The sequence below is a fragment of the Trichogramma pretiosum genome, unplaced genomic scaffold (genome assembly GCF_000599845.2).
Source record: "Trichogramma pretiosum strain Unisexual culture from Peru unplaced genomic scaffold, Tpre_2.0 scaffold1, whole genome shotgun sequence".
Lineage (NCBI taxonomy): Eukaryota > Metazoa > Arthropoda > Insecta > Hymenoptera > Trichogrammatidae > Trichogramma > Trichogramma pretiosum.
The window spans coordinates 5631464-5654359 of NW_019641703.1; the positions used below are offsets into that span (position 1 = coordinate 5631464).

The 22896-nt window shown below is 39.6% G+C and overlaps 1 protein-coding gene and 7 non-coding genes across 8 annotated transcripts in view; 4 read left to right on the forward strand and 4 right to left on the reverse strand.

Annotated features, from left to right (window-relative positions):
- The window catches only part of LOC106657598 (protein timeless homolog), a 125651-nt gene that overhangs the window by 62215 nt on the left and 40540 nt on the right, over positions 1 to 22896 (forward strand). The window lies entirely within an intron of this gene.
- On the forward strand, positions 11944 to 12015 carry Trnae-cuc. The gene has a single exon. It is a non-coding gene; the product is annotated as a tRNA-Glu (tRNA).
- Trnae-cuc lies at positions 12100 to 12171 on the forward strand. The gene has a single exon. It is a non-coding gene; the product is annotated as a tRNA-Glu (tRNA).
- Positions 12605 to 12676, reverse strand: Trnae-cuc. Its single transcript has one exon. It is a non-coding gene; the product is annotated as a tRNA-Glu (tRNA).
- On the reverse strand, positions 12784 to 12855 carry Trnae-cuc. The gene has a single exon. It is a non-coding gene; the product is annotated as a tRNA-Glu (tRNA).
- Positions 13499 to 13570, forward strand: Trnae-uuc. The gene has a single exon. It is a non-coding gene; the product is annotated as a tRNA-Glu (tRNA).
- Positions 13767 to 13838, reverse strand: Trnae-uuc. The gene has a single exon. It is a non-coding gene; the product is annotated as a tRNA-Glu (tRNA).
- Trnae-uuc lies at positions 14290 to 14361 on the reverse strand. The gene has a single exon. It is a non-coding gene; the product is annotated as a tRNA-Glu (tRNA).

The window sequence follows — 22896 nt, forward strand, 5'->3', positions numbered from 1 at the left end:
CCCGAACGATGATGTACGTCATCCTCTTGCACCTTTTCTTTTTTATTTTATTTTATTCGGACCTAGACCCAGGGCAATTGTGTGTAGATAGTGATGGAGCTGGGACTTTAGTCAGACGCGCGCGAACCTAGCCCGATTATATATCTATGTATATATTGCGGGCGTACAAACTGTGACGCCCGATACCGCTGCAGAGCACAGCAGCAGCAGTAGCAGCAGCAGCGTCGTATAAAGGGGGAAAGAGAGAGAGCAAGAGTACGTCTCAAGGGTCATTTGACATTGCACGGCGTTGAAGCATACTTGTGCTCGATTTTCCGCCGATTCGTATTGGTGCGTACAGAGAGTAGAGAGAGAGAGAGAGCAGAGAAAGACTCGAAATGCTGCAGAGCAAGAAAAAGTCAGCCTGGTAAAAAATGTATGCCCCGATGGAGCCCAATGCGAGCGTGACGTGACGTGAGCGTCGTCACCGCATTCATGGTTGAGAGAAGAAGAGGCCGAAGAAGAAGCAGCAGCGCGTTGACTTTAATTTTTTTTCTCTCTCGTTTTTCTGTCTCTGTCTCTCTCTCTCTCTCGCTCTCTTAGCACCAAGTGTATACGTACGCGACTCATCAAGCTAAATTTTTCGAACGATTTACGCTAGTGCGCGAAAGTTATTATTAAAAGAGAGAGAGAGAGAAAGATCTTTTCTCCGCTCGGGGCGGCAAATCGTTTCGGGAACATATATCTCGAGCTTTATTCTCTTCAGATTGTTTCGCCTTGGAGTATACAGTTTTATGTCCCGAACCATTTCTCACACCCCCCTGCCCCCACACGCGTGGCGCACATTGCAGGAATTGTACCAGTACTTCTTTCGAAATTACTTTTTGCATTTTTCAGAAGCCACAGGTACAATAAACCTTTCAAATGCAGAAATCATTTGTTACGTTTTCTTTTCTTATACGACAATCCAGCGCTTCGTGAATCATGCAAAGAAAAAAAATGAAAGATTGTGTAGAAGTACACGTTGATTGAATTGTTTCGTTTAATTATGAAAAAAATTAATGTTTGCTTTTTTATATTTCGGATGATTGAAATAAGCAGACATTTTCTTTAGTTTTGTTCTCAATGATTAATCATTATATATTTATATTTATATCGATGATCCTCCAAGACGGAATTGATCAATAAATTGATTTCAATTTTTACTAGTTACTTCAACCGTTTATTGCCCTAGAAAAAATTCTCTACATAATAATTGGAAATGTCTTAACACGTATAATATACATATGATGTAATGTGTTTTAAAATATATGCATTAATTGGCTTATTTTTGGCGTTATCTCTTTTATGATTACAAACATAAAGCGAATTTCAAATGACCTGAATTTCAACCGTTTTAACTTAATACGAAAGTATTAATTAAAGTCTTCACCACTAGATGGCGAATATCTGTATGTGTAAATCTGCAAGTGGTAAAGTGAAATAATTATATAAGTCGAAGTATTATTGTCGGTTTTCATTTAAAGTATTATGTTATTTGCCATTACTTAAATAATGCCCGAACATTTATTTTAATCTATAACTGCACCAAAATCTGAGATACACGTTTAAGGTTTGACACAAGACTTTTATTATAGAGTTTGCCCATATAAAATGGATATTATATTTTTCGTTACACTTTTAGTTATAATGTATCACGCGATTGGCTCAGCTGTAGCTCAATTAAAAAAAACTAGGATAAAGTGTTAGCGCGTGAAGACCGCAAGATGTTAGTGCGTCTGTCTGCCAGAGCTGAGAGCCGACCGCGCGAGATTACAAAGATGCGCGCTATATATAATAATTGTTGAATCCCGAATTACAGTGGGGCGATATTGGAAGAATACCCGAATTCGCGTAAGCTATCCCGTGACTAGCGCGTGGTATGGTAGAATATTTGAAATAGTCATAAAAAATATTCGAATCGAATATGAATAATAAGTATGGATTTTTGAGTAAATATACACGCATTTCATTACACGAAGTGTACAGGAAATGAGCATCGAAGCATTTCTTATTTTAAAATATTGATATTTTTCGTGAGTATCATCGCTCATGTAACAAAACACGAAAATGTATAAAGAATTTATCGATCATACGCTCCAATAATTTTTTTTCTGCTCTGCATATTTACAATGATTCCATTGAATGTATTGGCATGCGTTCTCTCGTACACATATATCTACAAATTTTATTACACATCAAAATGATAGATCGAAAGTACTGACTCTATATTTTGATTAATTTTCCTTCCCCAAAAAAGAATAAAATAAAATAAAATTCACTCGGCATTCCTTTTGTAAGATCCAATATAAATTCACTCGGTTCCGTATTAACCGCGCCTTTTCGCTCGCCCTGAGTCGGAGTCGCACACACAGGAGGTAGGAAAAAAAATCTCGATCGTCAATATACTTGGTGAAATCCTCGAGTCAAATCTAAAGGCTTTCGTGTGCGCCCCCGAGTGCGCGCGCCTTTTTTCCGATCGCTTCTCATCGATCTCTCGTCGTCGTCCTCCTCCCTTTTCGCGAAGAGGATGTGTGCGTACCGTACGGATAGGTACGCGTGTGCACGTGTATGTGCAAACGCGCGCGCTTTTTTTATCCTATAACGAGGGACGAAGACGACGACGACGTTGATTTTCCAACCGGTTCGCTACCAAGTTGATTATCTGGGCAATAATAGCGGAAGAAGGAGATTTATCACGGACGACGCATCTCCGGGGCGCTGCACGCTTGGATATACTACTTCTTATACTTCGACATCTATAAAGGCGTGTCCGGCTTGTAGGTGCGCTCTCGGCTTTTTTTGCAGTCTCATGGTTTAGCGTATATACTTGGCAAGGATGAAGCTATACAGGGCCATTTGGCATGTCTGTGCATGCGTGAAAAATATCAGAAATCCAGCTATACGGCAACGATTCGAGGGGTGTGCGCGTATACCATACACAAATTTCATCTTTGCCATATTAAATTGTACACAAGACTTTGCATTGAAATGTTTTTTTTTTACTTCCTAATTTTGGAAAGAAATTTAATTGTAGCGTGAACGAAGCGAAGTAAATTGAAAAAAAGAAAGAAACCCACCAAGGCGATCATTCATTACCAACGATTGTTCGAAACCGGGTGTAGTACAGTGCACCGGCGCAGTTGCACATAGCCAAATATTTGGGTTTCCAGCGAAATATAAGCCCCGAGAAGCTGTAAATTACTGATTATTCAGAAACGTGTACAGAAAGCTGCAGTCGCGATATTTGGCGAATCTCTACGGTGGCAGCATAAATTAGCGTTTCTCTCTCTCTCTCTCTCTCGCTTTCGTATCTCTCTCACACTTCTCTCGCGCGCTAACAACTGGCGGGTTGGTGTGCTGCTGCAGGGCCGCGTGCGCGCGTGAAAGTTGACCTATTTTCCTGGGGGAGGGCTCTCTCTCTCTCTCACACTTCGCAGAAACTGAACAAGACTGGGAGAATTCAAAGAATAATAGCTCGATTTTCGTAAGACGTTTAACTGCTTCTCTCTTTCTCTTTCTCTCACCCTCTGAGCGTTGCAGCAGCACCAGCAGCCACGATAGCATATAACTTGGTTGGTGCAGCAGCAGCAGCAGCAACGACGCTGTGTGCTGAACAAGTACCTATTTTGTTTGCTGCAGTCGGTGTAGGTATATAGAGCGAGGAAGTTTATCGCTTCGCAGCAAACTCTTAGGAATTATTGCCCCTCCTCGTGTCTCTGCGCTCGCGCGGGCGAGGCTGTACGTGCGCGGGGGTGCTTACAATACGCTTCTATACAGCATATACCTTGGCTTTTTGCTCTTCACCAAAAACAAAACAGCAGCGGCAGCAGCAGCAACAACAACAGTAGAGCACACACGTGCGCTATACGGAGAGGCCTATAATACCGCGCGTTCATTGTTCTCTTTTTCGTTCTATATATAAAACCGTGTTCGAGCGCGCGCGCGACGTACGCATACACATCTCGCTGTCTGTGAAAATCGAAACCGTTTCAGGCCAAGTAACGCATTAAAACTTTACCTTTAAGCTCCATTCTTCTTCGCTTTTAAAGCCTTTTTTTTCCGTGCGCCTGCCATCTGTGTATATTCCGTATGTTTATATTTGTACCCATGAAAAACTTGACGATTTGGCCGAATAGCAGCGCGAGTGCTACATTCGAAGCTCTTACATTAATTGACGAAACTCGTTAAAGTTTCAATGCGCTGCAGCGCAGCGCGTTATACTCTTTGAAAGCTTCTGCCTCTGTCTCTGCTACTCCTCTCTTTTTATCTTTTCTCTCTCTCTCTCTCTCTCTCTCTCTCGCATTCGGCTCGAAACACGAATACGTACCGGGGGTAGAAAAAAAAGAGAGAGAGAGAAAACTGGGCGCGCGAGGGCCACATCGACGCATCGGCAATTTTTCATAGATATATAAAGCCGGGGGTAGGCTCTCTTTCTCTCTCTCTCTGGCTAGTCGCCAGAGCAGCTCTCTATACTCTTCGCCGACTACTTTTCCGATGCACAGCACACACGTACAGCACAGCGACTGGCAGTATCCAATGGCATCGCGCTGAAACTTTCAACCGGCCGGGGCCACTCTTTTATACACGCACGAGTCGCTATGTATTAAGCTCTGCTGCATGCTACAAAAAGCAGCGTCGAAAGAGAATCGACTAACTTTGGAAAAGCGAGCACGGCCGTGTCCGGGTTGCGCTCTTTGGTCTTTTCGTTAATCTCAGCACAGCACTAGGCAGCTCGCCTTACAAGTGAGATGTATTATATATAGAGAACGAGAGTTTGCCCTGGCTTTTTTCGCGCTCTCTTCTCTCGCTCCGCAGCACTTTTTCCGGTGCCTATGTGTGTGTGTGTGTGTGTGTGTGTATGTACAAACTCCTCTCTGTACCGTCTGCAAGAATGTAAAGGGCAAATCTCGTGCGCATCGCGGATGGATGAAAGATAACGGATTTCACTTTCTCTTTGCCTCGCGCGCGCGAGCGCTACTACACACTATATACTATAGCTCTAGCTAGCTCGCAAGCACAGGGTTAAGAAATAAGAGAAAAGGGGCGCGCCGCGATAAAAAGCCATTCCCTTTCCTTTGACCGCCAAAGCTTTCCGTCTGCAGCGCGCGCTTGGCTGGCCGCGAATGATGTGCTTCAGGGCCACTTGTTAACGAGTTTCCACCGAGCGTTGAAAGAAAAGACGAGAGAAGGCTTAAAAGAACGTCGAAGGCGGCGGCGGCGGAAAGAGATGTGCCGCACACGGCTTTTAATGAAAATTGAAAGTTGATAACGAGGAGGAGGCCTGCAAAGAGAAGAAGCGGTATATACTCGATCATATAATTTGTTTTGTTTTGTTGATGTAATTACTCGATAGCCGAATGAAAAGGGTAAATCCATTAGCGGATACAACGTTATATCGCGTTGTTTTTTGTTTCAGGCGGGGTGGGGCCGGGAAATGAAATTGAACCGTTTCCAGTCTTTTTATCTTTCCCGCCGCGGCTCTTGTTCGAGAGCACTAACGGTCACTAAATAATTCTATAAAGCTATCAGACATTGAAGATGGTACTTTTCTAAAAATACACTTGGCAATCCTGCATTATATAAATTAAAAGCGTCCCCCGCTCGGCAGCATAACGTCCTTTCAACGACTGAAATATTTGCGATCTCATTAATGACAATATAGAACTCTTGAAGCGTAATTAAACATCAACAATGTCTGAGGTGAACTGAAATTTTCAGCCGGGGAAAAAATACGTTTCAGTGCGCAGCAGCAGCGGCAACGTGTGACGTGTATTTTAAAAACAAGCTGAAAATAAGTGAATAATGCGTTAATGCGAGAGGTAAGGATGCAAGAGACGGAGGTACGAACGCGTTACTTGCATCCGACGCGATGCCCGAGCCACCGCTTCCCTACGCAGTATAACAGCTTTTATATAATAAATTAATTAATGCGCGTATTCCATCGAGGGGCTAAGTGTACCAACGAATTTAGTTTTTCTTTTCTTGACCCGGGTACACCCCCTGACGGTACATATGCCGCACGGCTGCGTGCATATAATGCATTAATAAATTTATGTAAGTAACGAAGCGTGTGCACGACGGTATGTACACGCGGCGATGCACAGAGAAGGATTCGGTGCTTTATACACGACTTACTTCGTCATAGCTGGCTCGAGACGATAGCGCGCGCCTGGCGAAATGAGTATGGATGGGGCGCACCGCACAAGCGCGTATACATACGCTCGAGAACTACTACCCTCTACCTACCCTCTTTCTCTCACCGCAATGGCTACGCGCGTTACTGCTGCTGCTACTGCAACACACACACACACACACGCGCGCGCAGTTGGGGAAAACGAATTAATTTCAACTTTTCCAGTCGTCATCGTCGTCGTCGTCGTTGCGCTGCTCATACTCGGGGTGTGTTCGCAAATGACTTATTAAAAGTCGTACGTTGAAACCCGATGCATCTTCGCGTTAATTTTCAACGCATATTGCTGCTGCTGTGTTTTTTCAAACTTTATCTCTAGATATATTTTAATGGACAAGAACTCGTCGAGTGTATACCACAAGTGCAGCGCAGGAAATTTTCTCAATTCTAGAAAAATAAGATTTAAAAAATCCGCAGTGGCTCTTCGTTCCTTCTTCTTCTTATTCTTTTCTTTTTTTTTTACTTACGCTCGAGCGCAAATGGAAAATAAATTCAAACTCCTCCGCTATCGAACTGACAAGAAACTTATATCGAGATCAAAAATTTTTCAATTTCCTAGCAGTCACACCATCGCATCTTACGTTTATAGCTTTTTCTCTGTGTGCGTACGTATAATGCACTCAACCTTTTCTCTCTCCGCCTTCGCGACGCTTGGTTTATAAGCTCCGGCATGGGTGTGTTATACCTCCGTACCTTTTCCTACATCCGCGTGCAACTTCAGTTACAAGTAACGGTTTACTTTATCCGAAAACGATCTTGCTAACGCAGTCTTTTGCTCTCTCTCTCTCTAAATGTTTGCAAAATTGTATTTGAGCAAAATACATAAATCAGAGTAGTAATATACTCCACGCCGGAAGATTTTCTGTCAATTGCAGTTACACAAGTACCAGGATGTAGCAAGATCATGCAAATCCCGATGTCTGGGTGAAATTAAAAATCTTTAAACTTGTTTTCTGAAATTCCTACTGAACATTTTAAAAAGAAAACTCATAGAGTATAAAAAAGAAGAGTGCAGCTATTTAAAGATGTATTATTTAAAAACCTCAGAAAATGTGTTTAAAAATAATATAGTATCATCCAGACTTTAGGATCTCTGTGCAGTGTAAATACTCATTAAGTTTAGACTAATTAGCAGTACTAAATAGCTACAATTTTTTCATTGAATAATTTCAACTATCTTGAACGGTAGAAATAATAATTTGCTCTGACTGATACAATGTATTTCCTCAGCATACACTCACTGTTTGATGTTCTGCGACTTGATAATTTAAACAAATATTTGGCCTCAATCAATGTGTGGGTCATATAGCTCTTACAGACTGTTTACCTGTTTACCTTTTTCTCATTAAAAAAAGGTTTTGAACTGACATTCGTACAGTATACTAATTTTAATGAATTAAGAGATATTATTTTCCCGTAAACAGAAACTAATATAATGATCAAATACTAACATCTACAATAAAATTACTTCATTATTAAAATATATTAATATTTTTCGGAAATTGAAAAAATTTTAAAACAAACACATCTAGTTCAACAATAATATTGTAATCTAATTCTTGGATCAAAAATAATTATCATTCAACACTCTCACTCTCGCCACAAATATTTCATTTTCTATTGCGCACTGCATATCTTGCGAGGACATATTTTAATGTGAATTTATTTAAAATGCATAACACATTCTTGGAATTTGTGCATAGTACTGTTATAATGCGGTAACTACCAAGCATTTAGTAAAGTCGCGTGGAATTGTATGCATAAACCAAATCTCAGGAAATTATTCGTCGTGAACGCTGTCGTACGAGTATGTACCCAAGCTCCAGTCATATCTGTTGTACATACATACTGGTATATATGCGAGTACGTAAATACAAAGACTATGTAGCTGTGGTACTATATAAATATACAAATACATATGCTTTCATATCACAATACATACACACAATGTTTAAAAATTATGTTATGTTATGTGAGAAAAACTATTTATTATGATTTGAATCTACATATTTTTCCATCTTATTCGAACTCAAAGATTTTATTCTGACCTTGTAAACAGTAAACGTAAATTTATTTTTAAAAATTATCATGGAACTGTTCAACACTATTCAACTTATAAAATGGATAACACGCTATATATTTAGTGTGTCACTTTATCGGTTCATGCTTCACTGCAATGGGAAGATACTCGTAGGTTTCACACATACATACATAATTATTTAATGAAGTGTGAATAAGTCACGATTATTGCTTCGCGTTAATACTATTACTATTTTTTAGAGTTCGAAAAATACGTAAGTTTAAATTTTGTTTTTTAATTTTCATGGTAAATACATTCTTGAAAACTTGAAGATGGAAATATTTCTCAAATAATTTTACTTCTACGTTTTTCCGATCAAGAAATATCAGTGACATGTTGACGCCTATCGACTGAATATTGTTGAAACTTACTCTAATTTCTTGGAAATGTGTAAAAGATTATATTTTGCTACACTATTTATAGTCACACCCTATCAGCCTTTTTTATTTATAAAAAAATTATTTGGCAAAGAATATTCGCGTGTTTGCAAATTCTGTGTAAAAATGTTTAACTAGAAATACAATTTTGCCATACCAGTAAGAATGGCAAAAATCTTTTTGCTCAAAATAAAATGCAAATGAAGGTTCGCTCCGCAGGAAATGCGATCAGGCGGAGCACGAAGAGAGGCAAAATTGAAACGTTTCACACCATGAAGTATAAACCAGCGGTGGTGCTTGGCTGACTCGACCCAGTTAGGATAAACTTCCAAGCCTATATAAGAAAGACAGAGATAAGAGGGTGAGCTCTGCGTGCGAGTACCTGCTTGGCGGAGATTGCAAATCGTAACTTCCGCGCGCGTTGAAAGACCTTGAGAGAGAAAGCGATAGAAGTGATTTTCAGATGACGAATCATAACGGCTTCGTAATAATAGTCATAGGTAATGTCTGAGAGAAACATTAGGAGTGTAAGAAACACTCCAGTAACTTCACTTTCGACTTTCAAATTATAATAACGAATTGATTGATATTTCTTAGAAGTTATATAATTTTTTTATACATTATTGAATATGTACTAGAAATATTTTATAAGCACAAACTTGATTATTTATTTTGCTTAAATAGTGTACAAAAGTAGTTTCATTTATTTCTTTTATAAATGTGGTAAACGTTTCGATTAAGCTGATCATAGTAGATGGGTTACGTTGGACTTAAAAGTAGTAGACCTAATCATCAATAATACCAGAGAAATAAGGATTGTATGTCAATCTTGGCGATAACTTTAGTAACGGCTGTTACCTAGATAGATCATCAGTTCACGTGTAAAGTACCATCTCGTAAGAGACCATAACGATCCCATCGCGGCGATCTTTCCCTCGTGTCTTCAATCTGCTCAAAGTAATAGGTTCGTTTTCTATAAAACGCAAGCACTTAAAAAGATATTTCGCAATGTTTTCTATTTTTTCATTGAGAATTTTTTGTTGTTGAGAAAAATAATGCATTAAAATTTTTTTTGAATCAATTAACGTCAATCTGTATCTATCACTTCCGAATTCATCAATTTAAAGTATTACATTTTTTATTTTTCGAATTTTCGACTTGATATTGTTTTCGTGAAATGCACTCTCAAAAAATATACTGAAAATCTCTACATACATCTAAATTTAGATATAAAGACTAAATTTGATGAAAGTAGTTATACTATATCTTTTTAAAGTTTTGAAATTTAAAAAATTGTCATACTTTTTTATTGATGAGTTTTTTGCACTTTAAGATAAATATAAAATTCTCATATTCTCCTTTAGCTCCGAAGAAATAGTGTTAGACTGAGCTTGCTTAACCACGTATTACATTGCTCTTCTCGTTCGCTTTTTGCCACAAGAAAATGTGCCAATAAAGTTTTATTGCTGCTTCATGGTGATAAGGCTTGGGACACAGTCCACTCTATATGTAAGTGCATCTAGAGAGATGGGTATGTGTTCTATGTACTGTGTAAACGAGCCGTTTTAATATAATTGGATGTCATGATCTATAACTCACCATTATTGATATTATTCAGTGTCTTCATATGATTTTTAGTCACCTTGATCACTAAATTGCTTTTACAACACAAGAATAAAGAATTTTCATTCTGGGATTCATTGGTTAACCCATTAACGCGCAAAAGTGCAATTTTGTGCATGAATTTTCCGTTGTAAGAAAATTATAGATAAAGTTGGAATATTTTCTTGAAAATCCATATCCAGAGGTTTTCGGGTATGCTCTATCAGTATCCGGTGTTATTTTTGCGATAAATAAACATTATCATCGTTTATTTTGCAATTAAAAACAAAAAACGTAATTTTTTGGCTTGAAATTTTTTTCAAAGTCGATTTTCTACCTTGCCCTGCTTTCAGAGGGTTCCCATAACACCAGAAATCGTGCACTTTTTCTCTGAACCTTCAAAAAATGCGCTGCCGCGATTTTTATCTAGCCCCTATATTTTTAAAATGGCGAATTTATACCGAGCAGCGATATAAAAATTCCCTCATTTTTTATTTGTAAATTATTGACTTTATAAAAAAAGGTCATACAATGGAAAGTGTTCAAAGAATACATGTGAATTTTTTCAGAATTTTTTCAGAATTTTTTAAGAATTTTTCAGATATTTTTTGGAACATTTTGGATTTTTTCGACAGGCTGGGAAATGGTCGTATTTTGCAAAATTTTCAAAATGGTCTGAAAAACTCTGAAAAAATTCACACGTATTCTCTAAACGATTTCAAATAAGTTTTTACACTCCAAATTGTACTTTTGAGTTCATATTTAGCGCATGTAAAATAGGTTCTGAGTAAAAAATGAGTGAATTTTTATACCGCTGCTCGGTATAAATTCGCCATTTTAAAAATATAGGGGCTAGATAAAAATCGCGGCAGCGCATTTTTTGAAGGTTCAGAGAAAAAGTGCACGATTTCTGGTGTTATGGGAACCCTCTGAAAGCAGGGCAAGGTAGAAAATCGACTTTGAAAAAAAATTTCAAGCCAAAAAATCACGTTTTTTGTTTTTAATTGCAAAATAAACGATTATAATGTTTATTTATCGCAAAAATAACACCGGATACTGAAAGAGCATACCCAAAAACCTCTGGATATGGATTTTCAAGAAAATATTCCAACTTTATCTATAATTTTCTTACAACGGAAAATTCATGCACAAAATTGCACCTTTGCGCGTTAATGGGTTAATTAGACTTTTGAGAGAGATAAATGTAAAAATATTGTATGCGTTGATTCACCAGTACTCAGCCAATTATTAATTCTACTTTTCAGTTTTTTAATTCGTCATAGACATTTATATTCTTCACTTCATACAAACTATAAAATTCTGTTATGAATATGCATGAGAGATACAATCTGCAAATGACGATTAATATGCGGGGCATCGTTAATTGACACGATCACACTATTGTCAGCTGAAGATTGACTGATGAATGCGAGAAATGTCTATTTATATATAAAAACAATGAAACGGAGACTTGCAAATAAGAATTGTATGTAAGAATTTTTTTTTGATTCACATTAAATCTAAAATAAATAATAGATGTACAATTTACAATTAACCCATAAGTAACCTCGTTAAGTAACGCTATAATATTTAATATTCTTTTATTTTGTTTAAAATAACTATTATGGTATAAAATTTTCTATTGTTTGGTTTCAATTCCACTCATGACAACATCCGATATGGTCTAGTGGCTAGGATACCTGGCTCTCACCCAGGAGGCTCGGGTTCGATTCCCGGTATCGGAATTTTTTGGTTCTATTTATAAATATTTTTGGCATACATTTATATTTAGATTGACTTATCCAAACAAGTCACAGACACCATCATCATCCGATATGGTCTAGTGGCTAGGATACCTGGCTCTCACCCAGGAGGCTCGGGTTCGATTCCCGGTATCGGAATTTTTTGTCGATTTTCTTGTTAAAAATTAAACTTTCTTTAAAAAATTATTCACTTTTTTCTTTCCACGACAATAAAAAAATAAATAACGAAACCTCGAAGAATACCCCCACTTATTTTTATGAATAATATAATTTTTGTAAAAACGTTTGTAGTAAAGTTATTTTATTTAGTTTTCTTTTGATGATTGCATAATACGTACTTAATGATTGATCTCTTAAAAAAAATTAAATTTTGGGGAATATTAATTTGTGACTGAGATTACTGAACTCGTAAAAATCTGAGCCCTAGTATGATTTTGGTAAAACAGCCAATAAAGAGTAAACACCTTTCTTCATGCAAAAATTTTGAAAATAATACAGTTTGCAGAGCAGTTGTAGATTATTTTTCCATATTTATTGAAATTCAGATTTGTAAATTTAAAATGGCAAAAAATTCCGATACCGGGAATCGAACCCGAGCCTCCTGGGTGAGAGCCAGGTATCCTAGCCACTAGACCATATCGGATAATGACGGCGATAGTGATTTGATTGAATAAGCTGTTCTAACTTTGAATTCACGCCAAAAATACTTATTAATAGAACCAAAAGATTTTCATTTATAAACCAAAAAAATTCCGATACCGGGAATCGAACCCGAGCCTCCTGGGTGAGAGCCAGGTATCCTAGCCACTAGACCATATCGGATGTTGTGAATTGGTTGAGTGAAAATGCTTTTAGTTTAATTAATCTGGAGGAACTAATTTTATCATTTTGAAATAATGATTATTTACATCGCAAGATTTCTCAAACGAACCCATCGAACAATAAGTTATAACATTAAGTCACTCTATCATTAGAAAAAATTGAATGAAATTTTAGTTGACGAAAAAAATCAGATTAATTTATGTTTGACAGATATTGTTCTCAATTTTATAAGATATTTTACCCTCTATTTTATCTTTTATCTTCAAGTGATGCTAGATTGAGGCATTATTAGTCTACAATTGTTTAACAGAATCAAGCTCGCTATTGATAATAAAACCTTAATTAATCAATTTTATAAAATAATCTGACTTTTTAAAGGGAACCCTACAGACTATTTAAAACAAATTAATAAAAACCACAATACACAACATTCAGTATTTCACAAGACTTCTGTCACTTTATTAAAATATAATCTGTCACTTTTTTATAAAAACAATACCTTAATCAACGATTCCTCAGATACACACTGACCTTATTAGGATAAAATGAAAAAAAGCTCAAAAAATAAAATTTTTATACGTGAAATGATTGAATAACCACAAGTCAATTATTTTAAAATGTTATTTAAGACCTCATTAATATATCCGATATGGTCTAGTGGCTAGGATACCTGGCTTTCACCCAGGAGGCTCGGGTTCGATTCCCGGTATCGGAATTTTTTGTTTTATTTCCCAAAATTTTTTCGAAAAAAAAAACAAATTAGTAAAACCAGCTCAATTCAACCATTGTATTTCATTTACAAAAAATGAACACTCGCTTGTCACAAGGACTGTCTCATCTTTGTTTCATAATTAAAAGAAATTCCATTACATCGAATCAAAAATTAAATCAAAATTAAAAAAAACAAAAAATTCCGATACCGGGAATCGAACCCGAGCCTCCTGGGTGAAAGCCAGGTATCCTAGCCACTAGACCATATCGGATGATATCAGTGGTGACAAAAAAGACAAATTTAAGTAGCAGCCTGCGTTTCGTTACAATTAAGTGAAATTTTATGATAGAATTTAATTGAGAGGAGAGAAATTATTTTTAGATTATTAATCTCAGTTTTGGGTACAGTCAAAAAGTGTATGTAGATGATTTTAGAGTTTATTTTTCTGACATTATTATTGTACACGAAACTGAATAACATTTTTCAAATTGCGAAACAGACCATATTTATTATCGTAAAAAGCTTTATTCGCTATGATTTCCGATTGACTACAGTTATCGATTTTCTTAAGTATCCAAAATCAAAATATGAACTTGAGATAATATAAGTATGAATGTAAACTGGAGATTAATGATTTATATAAATTGTAATTAAGAACGCATCAAATATAAATTCTGTTTTATTTCTTAAAAGTAAAAATCGAAAATTTCATCAACAAAAAATTCCGATACCGGGAATCGAACCCGAGCCTCCTGGGTGAAAGCCAGGTATCCTAGCCACTAGACCATATCGGATGTTGGTAGAGACGACTAAAACAACGCATGTATTTAGAAAGCACCCCAGTCTGTTTAAAAAAATGGAAAATTTTATGGAAAATCTCACTTTTTTCCAGCTCGGGCAATATATGTTTGAATAATATATGCCAGAAAATAAAAAAATAATAAAGAATGGTAAAAAAACATAATTTTGAAAATAAATCAAGTAATGTGAATTAAAAAAAAAAACCTTTGAATTTAATATTCGTCGATGGATACATTTTTTATTACGTTATAATAAAGCTACTTTAAATTCGCAAATAAATATTATTAACATTTTTAATACAAATTCTCTCCTAAGTAATTATTTGAACAGTTCTGAGAGCATTAAAATATCTCAAATATCAACTAGATTTATGCTAGTCGTGGCATCAAACTTTACGATCTTTTAACATTATATGCGGTTAATACCTGTCTATGAAAAAAGGTAATGATCTTTTTCACCGAACCAAGCCAAGAAAGCCGTGGTATAGCAGCGACTAATAGTAGTCTACGGCGGAAGCGAAGAATAGCTATGAAGGCTGCCAACAGATATGAAGACTTAAGTACGTGCAGCTTCTTGCATGTTGAGTAAAAATACCTAAAATGTTTGGCATTCTTCGAGCATTCGATCAGCGAAGACGTATTGATAGGGTGAGCCGTTCATTTCGCTTGTTGATTCTTCGAACGTGGACTTGCATTTTTATCATGGCACTCGTCGATAATGTAGTTTTAATAATAATTCATAAAAGTATTTTTATCATGCAGAGCATACTAGATTATTATTTAAACTTTTATGAAAGTAATTTTAATTCTAGAGGATTCAAGTTATGAACTAAATAATATTGAACTAAATTATGTACAAACAATAATGACTTTGCAAAATATCCAATGAAGTGCTTTAATTTTCCGTACTCGAAGTACTCCGGAAACGATGAGAACGTAAGTTTCCCCAACTAAACTTCTTAAACCATTAGAATCTGTCCCTCGGACGTGGATATTTTATAAATTTCGTCCTTTACGTGATATAAATTTGAGTTTAACATTAAAACTTTGGTATTCGATAAAACAAAAAAGAAGAGGGAAAAAACAGTCGTAGTGAAGATCTAAGCAAACAATTATTCACGCACGAGCAATCAATTCGCACTTTTTTCGACTTCTGCGCGCCGCACCCCCGAACAAGCCTATAAATAAAAGACAAAAGGCGCGTAGCTCTCTGAGGGTGCGACAAAACTTTGCAAATTTCTTACTTTTTCTCATATCATCGAGGCACAAGGGCGCGTGCAAGTAAATACGTTTGCGTAGAGAGAGAAAAAAAACTTTGTCTGTCTACCGGAGAGGAGAGCAGCACGCCGCCCGTAATACTAAAAAATAAGAGAAAGCTTCAGTCGCAAGCTTTGCCTCCGAAGATTTATCGTCGATATTCACTTGCAAATATACGTCAAATTGTTGCATTTGAAAGACAGCTGCAGGCAGTACCGATAAGTTGGATTATTAACTACGCATATATAGAAAAAAGATGTCAGATATTGCAAGAAATAAGCCCCAAGAGGGAATTCGCTATATCTCGTATCGTTAGTGGGCTCTTTAGGTGTAAAAAAAAGTCAATGGAAACGGGTTCTTCTCTACAAACGTTTCGTCTCGAGACGATCTGTAACATCTGCGAACGAGGGTGGGAAGACGTGGCGCGCGCAAAAAAACGCACAGCTCTCTGAAAAGGACGATACCGTCGTGGCTCGATGACACTCGAGATATGGCAACGAGATGTAGAGAGAAAGAGGGTGGAAGTAGGACACTTTTATTTCATATGTGGCACAAAGAATGTAAAGCTACCCACTCGTGAGATGAGGTTTTATCCTATATACGCGCGTCCTGGGTTTGTAGCGCGATTTATCGACGAGATTTGTTTCCGTGCGTACGGATACGTATACCGTATTTGCTCGCAGCACATGTATTTTACGGGGAAATGAAAAAATATACCCTTTTCACAAGCTAGATAATACGGACCGATCGCGTCGACTTACATTTTTACTAATAGAGAGATAGGTTCTCTCGCTCGACGGCACTGTAAACGATGTTTTGCGAATGAACTTTCATTTTTTTGGGAAATACGTAGTTCTTATTCATCGTGTGCTTTTTAAAAGCTTTCAAAAAATTGCGCGTCTCTACCATCAAAATGTTTTTGACTCTTTTTTCTTTTAATTTTAGAGAGCTACGTTATCTACGACTTCTCTGTTTGTACACACGCGTTAAAGTTCAACCGCTTTTACCAGAATGCACTACCACGTGCGCACGAGGTCTTTAAAAAATTATACCACTTTGTAGCTTTGACTTCTGTCGTTAATCTATCCTCTCTCTCTCATTTAAAGCAAATAAACATCAACGTTAAGAATCGCGCGATGCAAGCTTAAATATTTATTTCGTGCAAGCACTTTCTTGAAGAATGCTTAAGAAAAGTACAATAACGTTCTCTCGTGTAACGTGGCACAAGCGCACACACCAAAAAAGAACGACGAAATAAGAGCTTCTTTATGCCAGCCAGCTAAAGAGGCAATTTGAATCAAACTCCCCTTTGCCATTACCGCAACACAACACAACGAAGCACGAAAAAAGAGGAAGAGAGAAAAAAAAGAAGAAGATTATCGCGCAAAGAGTCGGATAGATGAAAATTCATTCCTGACGAAAATACCGTAAGAAGCGCAAGCGGCAACGGTGGCGAAGAGAGAGAGAGAGAGAGAGCGGGCGCATCGATTTTCGATGCCGTCGAGCGAGATAATTTGCCAGGATCTGCAGCACTAGCTGCCGCCACTGCTGCCACCGCCCTCCTTCTTCAGAGCGAGCGAGAGAGAGAGAGAGACAAGGGTCTTGTGTCTTATATAAGCGAGAAGCAAGATGAAACGGCTTCGCCCTCACACCTTAGCCCGGGCAATAAATGTGGCCTGTGTGTACTACCTCTATGTTGTGCACACGTTGCAGCACAGACGAGAGAGACGAGAGAGTCTCGATTTTAGTCGAGGGCGATTGATGATGCTCGTTGTTTTAAGAGAGGGAGATGCCGAGGAATTCAGACTGATGTAAATGCTTTTACTCGAGCTGCTGCTGTGCACGTGCATACGTGTGTGTATTTGTGTGTGAGTGTGCTACTGCGGAAGAGAGATGAGTGGTTAGAAAACGTTTGTCTTTATACGCTGTACAAGTGCAGACCCGAAGATTCGTCCATTGACTCGGGGATGTCTTTTTTCGAGCAAGAGTATTTAATCGTTCCGAGTTTCTTCGTCGAGAATAAGTGGCTCAAAGAAAAAAAGAAAGAATCTCTTAATTACAAACGTTTTGCTTTTTCTCTATAGGTGCAACTACGTCGAATTATTTACGAGAGCTGAATTACAAGATTTTCCACCTATAGATCATATCGTGCGCTGCGCCTTGGCTTAGCTGATGAATTATATGCACTTGCTCGCAATGAAACAACAAGCCCCCAGTTTGCGCGAGAGAGAGAGATACGACTATGCGATACTCTTTGCCTTGATGAATAGTGTCTAACCGGCAAGACTAATCGTTGACAATTAAGACATTATTATCGCGGCACTCGAGGTTCATTTATTCCAATCAAAATAATAACAGCAGCAACGACAGCAACAAAAAATTTGCGTACATCAACGCGTATACATTGATACATTAACTTTCGCAATAAATATCATCAAAGTCGGTCGGCCCAGAACTGAGAGCATCGCCCGCGAAAAGTCTTCTATTTACACACGCGCACACACACATTAAATATAATACGGCTCGGTATAAAGATAACTCGCATACATTCTATATAATACACGTAACTTTCCTCGGCGTTTCGTCTTTCTGTTTCTATTTATACAACGGATAATATAGAAGCAGACGGAGAGAGAGAGAGGGAGAGAGAGCTGAGAACTGGTGGTGTGCGCGAGCTTGACACGTTAGTTGCTGCTGCTGCTGCCGTGCGCGGTTACCCGATGGATTTTGCCGCACACACACACACACACACACGTTGTGTGTTATATACTCTGGAGAATATCAACTTGGATTCCACATCTTCACTTTCGCGAAAGCGTCGGAAATGTAGGAGGAGGAGGGAGGGGGAGAAGGGGTTAAATAACTTTTCGCCAATGTACATGCATTATATACTCGTATACTTGTTTCGCGTGTATTATATATAGGAGCATGAGCGTCTGCTGCTGCTGCTGCGGCTATGGTGTGGCGTCGCCGTATGCCATTTTAATAATTCAGGATTTCAATTATATATGTATATACTACCAGAAATGTTGATTCACTTTATATAGCGTTTTATATGTATACACACTCGCTGCTGCTGCTGCTGCTGCGAAGGATGATCGCTAAGGCAAGTTTGTTCAGGTTAATTTTGCCCGCGCGCTATCCTGCATATTATATATAATACCATTGGAATAATATCCCTGGGTATCGCGCGTTTTCTTATGCGTAACGGGGCGTGTGGCTCACCATTATCCAAATTGCGAAAAATTGTTATCGAGGACCGAACCTTTTAACTTCATATACGCATACATCCTTTGTGTGTGCACGAACTGGTCAAACAACCAATGCATGTAAATATGTAAAAGATCGTACGCGGCGCGTGCTTTATGTATATTACATGTGTATCGGAAGAGTCCTCTTCTTTTTTTTGTTCGTTGTCGTCGTTTCGAGCAGCGGCAGTGGCAGTGGCGTCCCTTTTCATTTTCGCAATATGTATGTCAATAAAGCTCTAGGAAAAAGAGAGGCACAAAAGCAGCATATGTATATTAACGACTCGTACGTATACATATGTGCGCCATGAAAATGGAGTCTCCTCTACACACAGCGAAAACCGACTACTACGGGGGGTCGTCGTCGTCGTCGTAGTCGTTGTCATCGTCTATAGAGCCAAGTCTAGCTCTATAAGATTTTTTTTTCGCTCTTCATCCGGCTGGGTTAGGTAGCTAGCTAGCTAGTAACAGTCCATACAGCTACACATCGGTAAAACGGCTTTCCATTTCATCCCCCCTCTCTCTCTTTCCCAGACAACGAGAGCTGGAATGGAGCTATATACTATAATATCCGCGCGTATAGTTACTTTCGAGTCTCCCTCTTGTAAGGCGAGCGTCTACATCGGCTACATCCATATACACATCCTTGACTCGTTTTTTCTGTCTGTCTCTCTGTTCGCGAGAGAGTCAGTGAGAGAGCCAATCGGACTTTTTTTGGCTCACGCGCCTCCTTCCGTTCGTCGTAACACACCCTGGCAACGACAATTTGCCCGGCTATTTATTGCGCGCCTCTCCTCGCTCGTATATACACGTATAGACGCACTTGCACACACACACGTACGTACGTAAACGTATAGTAGTCTCGCGAAAGCTCGAGTTATAGAAGGCGCATTCACGGAGGAGATAAATGTCCTTCACATATCACGGGGCACTCTCTCTCTCTCCTAGTCCCGGTCATGTATATATATCTCCGACATATAACTTTGACTTGTGCGCTCGCTCGCTTACAGCAGTGCCGCTGCCGCTTCTGCTTTTCTTCTTTTTATCATGTATACTCCGTCTGTATTTGCTTAGGTTTGCTCTCTCTCTCTCCCTCATTCCCTTATATCGCTCGTTCTTTTCTCCGCGTCTAGCCATGCGTATGTGTATGTATGCGCGGGCAGAGGCGGGGGTGGAGGCGGCTAAAGTAGCATCGGAGAGAGAGAGAGCTTTACTTTTGCCTCCGCGCTCGCGTATAAGCTTACGAACTCCGCGGGGGTTGGTAGCTCGTAGCAGTATCGTATACGCGTATCGTAGCAGTGAGTAATGTTTATCGCGTACTTTGGCCCGCGCGCGCCGAGTCGTGCGCGCATTTTTATTGGCCCGATGATGCGTTTATGCGAGAGCGAGCATCCCTCGAATTAGATGTATCTCGAACGCATTCACGGGGAAAATACGTCGTTTTTCATACAGCTATAATACCCGCCGCGCGCTTTCGCGTCGCGTTTAAGTATTGAATCATCGTGCTGTATAGAGCGCGATCAGAGCGAGAACAAATATCAAGGGTGACAAAGCAAGAGTATGGACATCGGACACGCACACGTGCAAAATTCCGACCGAGCGTTAATTCAACGACAAATGGTGAACTACTATACGCGTATGCGAGATCATACACTGCGGGAGAGGCGAGACGCGCGGACCGATGGTTATCACGGCTAATCAGTTGTGGATTAGCTTCGGACCGAGCGACGAGGCAGATCCTCCCTCACGCTCGAGCTTTGTATGTATCCCTAAACCTTGTCGCTCAGCGCGCAACACCACTACTACTACTACTACTACTACTACTAGCTACAACGTTTGACAGGGCACTGCCGATACACCGCACCGGCCATTTCTCTATACAGCCATCGTGTTATAATAATGATAGTAGCCTAGCTCCGGTCGGTCGCAGGCTATATACGCAGTGGCCCTGGCCTGGGCTGTAACTACCCTATAGAGCTAGAGAGACCACCAGCACACACAACGTAGTACATCGCACAGCGTAATATTCCCTCCTTGCGAATTATCGGCCCTGTACGCTCGCTTGTGCGCTCTCACGCTGGCGCGCGCGCCCCTTATATACCCTCGAGGGCTTAATCCGTCCTCGACACTATGTATATGCAACGCGCAACGTACATATCGGATAGAGGACTAGAATGGACGACGACGACGACGACGTTGCGACGCTGGAGCTTTCTCTAGCTCGCTCAAGTTGTCGCATAGTACATGCGCGCACGGTGTATAGCTATGTATATGTACGTAAGGTGTAGGGAGTACATAGTTGCCTTGTCTCGTGCTGCTGCTGCTGCTCCTACTTTCGCGTGTCTCTCTCTCTCGCCTGCCGCTCACTGTGCGCACGACGTGCATAATTAGACAAGAATCTTAGCCGAGTCATCGACTAGAGATGGGGGTGGGGGGAGGCTTAAAGAATTTTTCAACCCCTAAATAATAATGGAATACAAGCTTGCGTGTCTGCGCACCAGCGAAAACGCCCTATCCCGGTTAATTAATTGCCTCGAGTCGTCTCTCTGCGAACGCGTGCGCGCAAGGCGCTTATTTCCGCATCCCCAAAAATAAATGTCATCCACACACACACACATACATACACACATACGCGCGTAATACCCTAGAAGTAAAATTTAACGAGCTACCTTATACGCCATATAATAAATGTATATATTTCACACACAGAGCTGTTTGTCGAAATGAACGCGCGTGAAAAGAAGATATCGACGTGTGCGCTAGCGCAAAAGTAAAGTATCGCGTAAGAGCTCCTTGCAGCAGCAGCTCGCATGTAAAAGCAAACAAACATAAAAAAAAAAGCGAGCTAAGTTGCGCGCACTGTATATGTACCTCGAGTTTCATACTGCTGCACAGCGGCTACGAGGAAACTCGTAGTCGAATAACAAGGCATGAAATATCATCAAAGAAAAGCAATGCACACATATTATGTAAGCCATATTGCAAGCGCAGGCAAGCTCTCTCTCTATCTCTCTCCCTATCAAATTATCCTTGGAGCTCGTTTTCAATGCTGCTGCTGCTGTGTATGTGTATAATACACGTACGGTCGAGCAAACATCGCCGAAAAAGTTCACGCTGTAATAACCCTTCTACCCTCCGTCCTCCTCCTCCTCCTCCTCCTCGCTTTCAATCGAAAAGTTTCCAGTAGCGGATGAGAGAGAGAGAGAGGCAGCAGCAACGGCGGCGGCGACGACGAGGAAAAAAACGCACACACACACACACCCGCGTGCCAAATCAATATTGTACAGTTGCACGGTGCACAGGGCTCGAGAAGCTATAACGTATACGTATATATATACACGTGGCCAACAGCTATTTGTGCGCGCGCGGAGCGAGATGGTAAAAATACCTTTTCAAATGCAAATATATTGGACTCTGCAGCAGCAGCAGCAGCAGCCATGGTACAGCGGAGGCGGGCGGCGACGGCGTCCCTTCTTATCTCCTCATTTTTCCCAGGAAGTTTTCCTTCCGCCTGGAAGAAAATCTTTTCAAAGATTCGTATCTATAAAGGCAGCTATATATACATGCTACTGCTGGATACGCGTTTGTATACGCGTGTGTACGTGCGGCGCATGGCACGTATATGGCATCGATGAGAGCTACGGTAAGGTGGCCCGTTTTATGCGCCGCACTCTGTGTTTATACATATGTGATGGTTATACCACCCTGCGTGCTGCACAGTGCGACGGAGGACATCGACTACTCGCGTTTGCCATTCAAGGCGCGCATTGTGCAAAATAGCTTTTTTATTTTCTCGTAGCTGCTGCTGCTGCTGCTGCTTTTGCCTTACTATACTAGCTGGCATCGCGTGTGTATTTTTATTGGGTGATTTTAGCTCGGCCGACTACTATTGCATCCACGCGCACACGCGCACTATTGCAAACAAACGTCGTACACACATATATAGTTTAAAATTCACTATTGTTCTTCTTCGCTTGGCTCTACAATGACTATTTTTTGTTGTTGTAGCTGCTACGAAAAATCG